Genomic DNA, 8,180 nt, shown 5'->3' on the forward strand with positions numbered 1-8,180 from the left:
GCACTGGCTGGGGGCATTTGGGGTTTCGGTCCTGCCTTTGCCTCTGCCAGTAAATCACTGTACCTTTGAACCTCCTCCTGTCGTGTGGCTCAGGATGAAGCGGTGAAGAGTAACAAGATAAGCACAGAGCACTTGGGCTGACGCTTTATCAGCACAGTAACAGGCATCATCGTGGCGACAGCGCTCTTATGCGATGGAATGCCAGCCCTCGGGTGCTCGAGTGTTCATGGGAGGGGAACCGGGAGTGGGCAGACCACTCAGGGTCAGGTTCACATTCTGACCTAGTGCTCCTGGCCAGTCCACAGAGATGGGCCTTCCGGAAGTAGTGTGCTGCTGTGGGTACAGAGGGAGAAAGTGTAGGCTCAAGCTGATGACTTCTGGATGGAAGAACATTCTGAAGTAATCCTCAGGCCTGAGAGGGGACTGGAGGGAGCTGACCAGTACTGCTAGCTCACCGCTTTCCCGGCCCCTGTGAGCGGTGGGAGGCTGCACTTGTGAGAGCTTCGTTCTCCTGGAAGCCCATGTCAGCATCCTCAGAGTCTTGCAGAGGGAGCCTCCCTCTCTCACCCTGCTTCCCCCGACTGTCATCCCCATCGAATCTCAATTCCATTCATCCAACACATGGAGCATTTACTAGCTGCCCGCCGGGCACTGCACTCAGCACCAGGAGACACAGTGAGAAGAAGCCCCCATCTCTGCTCTGGTGAAGCTTGCTTTCCAGGCAGGTTACTCTGATACTCAGGCAACAAATGGGGCTGGCTGGGTGGAGGGTTTCAAAGCTGCATCCTCTGTAACCGACCAGGAGATGCTCCAACCAGGAGCCTTAATGGAGGAACTTCAAAACCCTGGAACATGCTCCTGAAAGGTCTGTGGAATCTTCCTATCTTGAGAAGAAAAATCGAAACGATGGTGGTACCCACCTCCACAGGTTGTATGGTGCATACATAGAATTTCATTAGGCTAAGTTGTTCCTTAAAATAAATGTCTTGAAGATATTAAAAGAGCTGGCTATTGAGACAGCTTCAGCTGTCTTCAGCACTGCGTTTTGGTGGGAGGTTTGACTTTTGCTACTTTGGGTGGGAGATTGGGGGTTGCTAGAGCAGCAATTCCCACACCTCACTGGACAGATGAATCTTGTTGGAACGTAGATTCTGACTCAGGGGTTCGGGTGGGGGACCAAGACCCTCCTGAGCTCCACGGGAGTTTTCACATCTCACAGGCTCCACGTGCTCATTGAGGCTGCCAGTGTGCAGACCAGACTGAGACCAACGAGGAATCGGATCAAGGCCTCTCAACATGGGCACCACTGATGGCTGGGTGGGGAAATTCCCTGTTGTGGGGTCTGCCCTGTGCAGCGCTGACCCTCAGCAGCATCCTTGGGCTCTGCTCGTGAGATTTCAGAAGCAGCCCCAACCTCCGAGTTTGACAACTGAAAAAAGGCTCCCAACATTGCCAGATGTGCCCTGGGGACCAAACCAAAGTTGTTAACCCAGCTGAGAACCACTGGGCAGATGATTGTCAAAGACTCCCCTGAGTACAAGTTTCTATGATCGAAAACCGACATCAAAGCACACGTGCCACTAAGCCTCGAAAAGATGACTCCAGAGCTGGTCAAAGTATCCTTCTAAAGGTATAAAGTCCAGGATCAACCTGCCTTTACCAGAGCCACGGGCGGCAGCCTGCCCACCCCCAGCAAAGGCTGGGCGAAGGTGCATTTGCACGATTAAAGGTGTGTGGCATGGTGAGTGGGGGGACGTGGGGGGACACCTGCTCTCTGCATACAGGGTCCTCACCTCCAGAGCAGGTGTGAGCCTGCCCTGGGGGACCAGCGCTGCTCACCCCATATCTGCAATGGAGAGCTTCCTTGAGAGGCCAGAGAGCAATTCATAGAAATCAGCAGGGGCCATGCTAATCTTCTCTGTATCGTTCCAATTTTAGTATCACTCATTATTAGAGAAATGCAAATCAAAACCACAATGAGGTACCACTTCACACCAGTCAGAATGGCTGCGATCCAAAAATCTGCAAGCAATAAATGCTGGAGAGGGTGTGGAGAAAAGGGAACCCTCCTACACTGTTGGTGGGAATGCAAACTAGTACAGCCACTATGGAGAACAGTGTGGAGATTCCTTAAAAAATTGCAAATAGAACTACCTTATGACCCAGCAATCCCACTGCTGGGCATACATACCAAGGAAACCAGAATTGAAAGAGACACATGTACCCCAATGTTCATCGCAGCACTGTTTATAATAGCCAGGACATGGAAACAACCTAGATGTCCATCAGCAGATGAATGGATAAGAAAGCTGTGGTACATATACACAATGGAGTATTACTCAGCCGTTAAAAAGAATTCATTTGAATCAGTTCTGATGAGATGGATGAAACTGGAGCCGATTATACAGAGTGAAATAAGCCAGAAAGAAAAACACCAATACAGTATACTAACACATATATATGGAATTTAGGAAGATGGCAATGACGACCCTGTATGCAAGACAGGGAAAGAGACACAGATGTGTATAACGGACTTTTGGACTCAGAGGGAGAGGGAGAGGGTGGGATGATTTGGGAGAATGCCATTCTAACATGTATACTATCATGTGAATTGAATCGCCAGTCTATGTCTGACGCAGGATGCAGCATGCTTGGGGCTGGTGCATGGGGATGACCCAGAAAGATGTTATGGGGAGGGAGGTGGGAGGGGGCTTCATGTTTGGGAATGCATGTAAGAATTAAAGATTTTAAAAATAAAAAACTAAAAAAAAAAAAAAAAAAAGAAATCAGCAGAACACAGATCTTCTTTACAAGGGGACTTTGCTCCTGTTATCCACAGGGTTAGGAGGTGTGCAGGGGCTTTAGACGGGGCTGGACGAGCAGCCGGTGACTCAGCGTTCATCAGCGCCTGGAAGGACAGGACAGGGCAGAGGCCCAGGGCCAGTCCATCCCATAGCCAGCATCTCAACCCCGCCGGATGAGAGAGGCGAGACAGAAAGCCACAGAGAGAGAGCAAAACATGGATGCCCGCTTATTTGAAAATGGGCTATTCGCTTTAATTGCTCTGAGAGATAAACAAGACAATATTTCGATAGTTGGGAAAACACCTGTGCTTCACTAGTAACAAAAAGTCTCTGGATACAAAGTTACCTGTTCAAGAACTACAGAGACATCCCCAGAGAGAGTGGGAGGTGGGCAGGGCAGGCTGCTACCTGTCTAAGGAAGCAGACAAAGGGTGGGGGTGTGTGTGTCTTGTACTGAAGAAATGAATGGGATCATCCGATACGTTTAAGATTGGTTTTCTTTAGGGAGTAGGAAAGACCAGAGGGACAAGCATAGAAGTCAGACTTCTTTAACTATACTTCTTTTTTCTTACATGCTTGACCTGGCAACTATGGGAATTAGAAGAAATAACAGACTTTACTTTTCAGTAGCATTGGGTTCCCGGTATAACTGAGTGGATAGCACAGACAGCTCTCATGTACTTCCTCCCTATGCCCCCACAAGTACAGCCCCTATCCCCCAGGTGGAGATCCTGCCCCAGAGGGGGACACTGCCATACTGTGAAGCAACAGTGACGAGTCATGATCACCCCAAGTCCATCACTCACATTAGGGTTCACTCTTGGGATTCTGACAAATGTATGATGACCTGAACCCACCCTGAGAGTAGCTTTCAGACTATTTTCACTGTCCCCTGATAATCCTCTGGGCCCCACCTAGTCGCTTTTCCTCTGCTGTAACCCCTGGCAACCCCTGATCGTTTTATTGCTTTCAGTTTTGCCTTTTCCAGAATGCTGGCAGATCCCATGGTGAGCAGTCACACCTGCCCTGCGTGTTCTGTCGGCCGTGTGGTTAGCTGGAATCACATGGTTTGTAGCCTTTGCAGGTTGACTTCTTTCACTTATCAACATGCACTTAAGTTTCTTCCACGTCTTTTCGTGCTCTGTGAATCCTCTACCAAATCATAAGCAAGATGTAACTTGAAAAGATCAATCTTTACAAATGGTGACAGGAGCTCTGAATGAGCAAAGGCTAAGCAGGAAGCACAGGGCACCATGTGGGTCTGCCTCTGCTTGGGGAGAGGTTGTGGGCTGTGCCCCAGAGGCGCCCACAGCTCACCAGCACCCCCATTTCAAAGCCCATAAGAGGGCTGCAGCAGGGCCAGGGCACCCCAGGCCAAGGTTGCTTCATGTGTAGAGATGCTGAACCCTCAAGGTCAGGGCAGACTGAAGCAACAGAGAAGAGTTTGTTTGGCCCCAGTGGGAACAGAGAGCTGGTCCATGGGTTCCCCAGGATGTTTCTGAAGTTCTGCCCTCAAGGCAGTGCAAGGACAGGGCAGAAAGGGACATTCCCTAACAGCCCACCAGGTGCCAGGCTCTGTATGCACATCAAAGGGTCCTGCCAACAACCATGAGAGGCCGGCAGGGCCAGAGAGCGCGAGGCACCTGCACAAAGCTGTGTTGCTGGTGAGTCGCTGAGCTGATCTTTGAACATACAGACCTTTGCGGTTTCAGAGCTCCCTAGAGAGTTGACAGATTTTTTTTTTCCCCCAGATCCTTCCCAGCTCTGCAAAACTAAAACTAGAGCAATGTTTATAAAGCCCTACTTCACATAACCTCATTTTTCGCATGGCGGGGCAATGAGTGAATACTTGGGCTTGGTACATGCTGAGTTCAGATTCTAATCCATTTCCAACCAGGGCTTCAACAAGGTAGCGTCTGCAGTTTGCAGAAGTCTGTGCTGAAGACATACACTTGGATGTCGTACAGCAGTGCGTGGAGGAGGTCGGTCAAGGTCACCGAGGGACGGGGTGAAGGCAGACAGAGGAGGTGATGCCTTGAGTCCCGGGGCCTCAGGAAGGCAGCAGCTGTGGGGCAGCAAGGGCATCTGAGGGGTGGGGACCCTGAGGTGGAGGACAGCCTGAGAGGTTGTGTTCTCGCAGTGAGTGAGGGCAGCGTGTAGGCAGGGTGATGACTGTCCTGGGACCGAGCACCCTGGCGGGCCACACGACTTCCCCGCAGAGCCACGGAGCGGAGGTTCTCTTGCCTCCCCTCAGATCTAAGATGCCTTCTTCTGTGTGTGTTAGTTGCTCAGTTGGATCCAACTCTTGGCGACCCATGGACTGTAGCCTGCCAGGCTCCTCCGTCCATGGGATTCTCCAGGCAAGAATACTGGAGTGGGTTGCCATTTCCTTCTCCAGGGGATCTTCCTGACCCAGGGATTGAACCTGGGTCTCCCGCATTGGAGGCAGACGCTTTAACCTCTGAGCCACCAGGGAAGCCTGTCTATGGCTTTCTATGGCTACGTAATATTCCGTCGTATGTAAGTACCACATCTCCTTTACCCATTCATCTGTCGGTGGACATTTAGCTTGCTTCCCATGTCTTGGCTGTTGTAAGTAGTGCCGCTATTGGGTTGCATGTATCTTTTCGAATTAAAGCTTTCATCTTTTCTGGATATGTGCCCAGGAGTGGGATTGCTGGATAATATGGTAACTCTATTTTCAGGTTTTAAGGAACCTCCATACTGTTTTCCATAGTGGTTACAATAGGATATTGGGGGAAAAAAGTGGGGTGGTTATGAGGAGCCCTTTTGCCAAGTCCACTAGGCTTCCAGATAAATTTTCACTGAAAAGATAGGAATGTTGGGCGAAGAAACGGCAGTGTCTTGGAACCAGGTTTCTCACTAGGCTGAGCTCACCTACAAATTGTACAACACAGCCCATTTTGGAGTGGGGATTGGTAGCATTTGGTACCCGGGGCCAGCATCACACATGCTGCCTCGAAGCTCTCCAGGTAGGACGAGGGGAAGGTGGCCTGGGACAGACTGCTTAGCTTGCTTTTAAAGGAAGTGAGCTCCAAGTCCAGGAGATGCTGACAGACTGGTAATTCTAGATGTCCTACACAGTCTTTACTCAGAGCAAAAACTCCCCAGGCTGAGGCAAACCAAAACCTAGGTTCAAGAAGCACCAGGAGATTCAAAAGACGTGGAGGAAATACTGGAACGGAGTCAACTGAAACGTTGATGGCAGTTATCTGGAAGGGACAGGGCATGGAGGACTGTGAATAGTTTTATTCTCATTTATATTTTTCAGTATTTTATACATTTTCTACCAGGATCAGGTATTGCTTCCCAATTAGAAAAAATCCTAGATGCACTTTTTCTAAAAAGACAAGAAAAAAGTTTACTGAATTTGCCCAGAACATGAGATTGTGACTGGGAAGTGGTTACAGGGATAAATTAATCTATTCTAAATAGGCCTGGGGACTTCCCTGGAGGTCCCAATGCAAGGGGTATGGGTTCAATCCCTGGTTAAGGAAGTAAGATCCTGTAAGCCACGTGATGTGAGGAATATAAAACAAAATAAAAAAACTAAACAAGTCTAGAAAGCTTAAAATGCCTAAAAATGCAGGCAATTTGAGTTCAGAACCTGGATAGAGTCTATTCTTCATGTTTGGAATCTGCACATTGAAATAAAATAATCATTTTTAGTACAACATAATGTTTTAGTTTAAATGAGTACAGTAAGTGAAACAGCAATATCTTATACTTCATAGGGTTTTCCCCCCTACTTTTGAAGGTATTTCACTTTTCCCCTTGGCTGCCAGGATGTTCAGAGCTAAGTTTCGGGCTCCATGTTGTAGAGCTGTGCAACCATCTCCTCCCTCTGTTCACTAACTTCCATGATTCTATGCTTGTTTAGATGGTTCCATGTAATAGTCTTTTCTACAAGGTCCCCACAGTACTTTTGGAGAGTGAGTGGGACACAATAATAATAAATGATCTTATTTGAGAGAAAACCTCTGAGGAGAGGAACAGGGATTTATCTCATCTACAGACGATGAAACTTTTGAGATCCACTCTGAACTAGAAACCAGCTTTTCAGACTCCTCATCCGGTGCTGTTTCTACTGTGCCACGCCCAGCACTGGGGTATCAGGATGGCTGTCTGCAACCGCTTGCCAGGGACAGTGACAGGAGCGGCTGCCCACACAGCCGCCCACTCCTGGTCACTCCCCATCAGGAAAGGCTGAAAGCAGCTGACCAGGTGACAGACCCACACAGCTCTTGGGGAAGAACCAGCCGAACAAGACTGCGGAAGCCAATGGTGATGGTGAATATTTCCCAATCTTGGTTTCAGAGCCAGGGTTCATTCCTCTGAAGACTTGCTGTCTTCATTCTGTCCTGGCTTGGTGACATTTCTGTTCAAAGTGTCTTCCCCTGAGGGTCCCGAGTCTCTCTGAGCAACAGGGAAGCCTCTGCTCTGTCGTCTCTCATGTCTGGGAATTTCGCTTGGTTATATTGATTGGGCTGCCAAGCAGTGGTGACACAGAGTGACACAGAGTGTGGGGCTTAAAGGACGGAAGTTAGTTTTCTCATAGTTGTGGAAACTCAAAGTCCAAGACCGAGGTGAGCACCATGAGGGGTGGATCCGTTCCAGGCCTCTCTCCGTGTCTCGCAGGCAGCCATCTTCCCTTTGTGTCTTCATACCATCTTCCCTCTGGGCGTGTCTGTGTCCAAACTTCTTAAAAGGACTCTCGTGATACTGGATTAGGGAGCACCCTAATGACCTCCTTTTAACTTGATTATCTCTATAAAACAAGTCAATCCTAAAGGAAATCAACCCTGAATATTCATTGGAAGTTCTGATGCTGAAGCTGAAGCTCCAATACCTTGGCCACCTGATGCGAAGAGCCGACTCATTGGAAAAAGACCCCGATGCTTGGAAAGATTGAGGGCAGAAGGCAAAGCAGGTGACAGAGGATGAGATGGTTGGATGGCATCACCGACTTGATGGACATGAGTTTGAGCAAGCTACAGGAGTTGGTGATGGACAGGGAAGCCTGGCGTGCTGCAGTCCATGGGGGTTGCATAGAGTCACATGACTGAGTGACTGACCAACAACAAACGCTATAAAGACCCTGTCTCTAAACAAGGTCGAATTCTAAAGTACAGGGACTAGGACTTCAACGTGAATTTGAGGGAAAAGAATTCAGCCCATAGTGCTTGCTCTCTGCCTTTGGTTTAGATGACAGCCCCTGCAGAGGCCCGCGTTGCCAGGTGGCCCCAGGCATGCAGACTGGCCAGGGCATATTCAGCCAGCCGCTGGCCTGGATTCTGGGTCAGAAGAGTCTTAGCTAGAACCCCAGCTCCACCGCGTCCTGTGTGACCTTGGCAG

The 8,180-nt window shown here is 49.2% G+C and overlaps 1 non-coding gene and 1 pseudogene across 1 annotated transcript; both read right to left on the reverse strand.

Moving 5' to 3' along the window:
• Positions 1 to 1,896: 1,896 nt before the first annotated feature.
• Positions 1,897 to 1,959, reverse strand: LOC114116751 (U6 spliceosomal RNA; annotated as a pseudogene).
• A 3,248-nt stretch (positions 1,960 to 5,207) lies between these two features.
• TRNAW-CCA (transfer RNA tryptophan (anticodon CCA)) lies at positions 5,208 to 5,280 on the reverse strand. The gene has a single exon. It is a non-coding gene; the product is annotated as a tRNA-Trp (tRNA).
• Between the last annotated feature and the right edge of the window lie 2,900 nt (positions 5,281 to 8,180).

The sequence above is a fragment of the Ovis aries genome, chromosome 10 (genome assembly GCF_016772045.2).
Source record: "Ovis aries strain OAR_USU_Benz2616 breed Rambouillet chromosome 10, ARS-UI_Ramb_v3.0, whole genome shotgun sequence".
NCBI lineage: Eukaryota > Metazoa > Chordata > Mammalia > Artiodactyla > Bovidae > Ovis > Ovis aries.